This window comes from Arachis duranensis, chromosome 4 (assembly GCF_000817695.3).
Source record: "Arachis duranensis cultivar V14167 chromosome 4, aradu.V14167.gnm2.J7QH, whole genome shotgun sequence".
In the NCBI taxonomy this organism is placed as follows: Eukaryota; Viridiplantae; Streptophyta; class Magnoliopsida; order Fabales; family Fabaceae; genus Arachis; species Arachis duranensis.
This window is the reverse complement of record NC_029775.3, coordinates 53,664,773-53,666,085: the sequence shown is the minus strand read 5'-3', so window position 1 is coordinate 53,666,085 and position 1,313 is coordinate 53,664,773.

Genomic DNA, 1,313 nt, shown 5'->3' with positions numbered 1-1,313 from the left:
CAGGCCAAAGACCCAACTATGAAAAAATACCTGGACCAGACACAGGCACAATTACGCCACTTTTCAGAAATACAGATTCAGCACATACCTCGGGAACAAAACGCCCGCTCTCTCAAAGCTCGCCAGCACCAAGCCCGGAGGCAACAACAGAAGTTTCCTCCAAGAAACCTTATAATCCCCCTCCGTGCTAAGAGAGGAAGAAACGCTAAATATATCCAACCAACAGCAAGGATGGATGACCCCCATACTCAACTACCTGAAATCGGGAACTCTCCCCGCCGAAAGGAAGGAAGCTAAAAGACTCACGAAAGACGCCCAGAATTATACACTAATTCACGACATATTATACAGAAGGGGATTTTCAAACCCCCTCCTTAGGTGTGTCCCGGCCTCAGAAACAAAGAGTGTCCTCGAAGAAGTCCACGGAGGCATGTGTGGGAACCATCTCGGAGCTCGGGCATTATCCAAAAAAGTAGTCCGAGCCGGGTTCTACTGGCCGACCTTGCAGAAAGACGCAATGGAATTTGTGAAAATATGCCCCCCTGCCAAAAACACGCCAATTTCCACAAGGCACCACCCGAAGACCTTATCAGCATCACCGCACCATGGCCCTTCGCAAAATGGGGACTTGACCTACTCGGCCCGTTCCCCCAAGGACCGGGGCAAGTCAGATACCTAATAGTAGGGGTCGACTACTTCACAAAGTGGATCGAAGCTGAACCCTTAGCCACCATTACGGCTCAGAAAAGCCGGATCGAAGCTGAACCCTTAGCCACCATCACGGCTCAGAAAAGCCGCAAATTCCTATACAAAAACATCGTCACAAGGTTCGGAGTCCCCTATTCCATCACCACAGACAATGGAACACAGTTCACAGACACAAGTTTTCAGAACTTGGCGGCCGAGCTAAAAATCAAACAGCAATTCACCTCAGTCGAGCACCCACAAGCCAATGGACAAGCAGAGGCCGCAAATAAAGTCATCTTGGCCGGGTTAAAACGAAGACTACAAGAGGCCAAAGGGGCATGGGCCGAGGAGCTCCCACAAGTACTATGGGCATATCGGACAACTCCACACTCTACAACGGGAGAATCGCCATTCCGACTAGCTTACGGGATGGAGGCAATGATTCCTATCGAAATAGATGAAGGGTCACCCAGAGTCATCTTCTACAACGAAGAAGGTAACCCACAGGCACAAAGGGAAGAACTCGACCTCCTCCCCGAGGTCCGAGAAAAAGCCCGGATCCGAGAAGAAGCCTTAAAACGGCAAACGGCCCTCAGATACAATCAGAAAGTAATAAAACAAAGCTT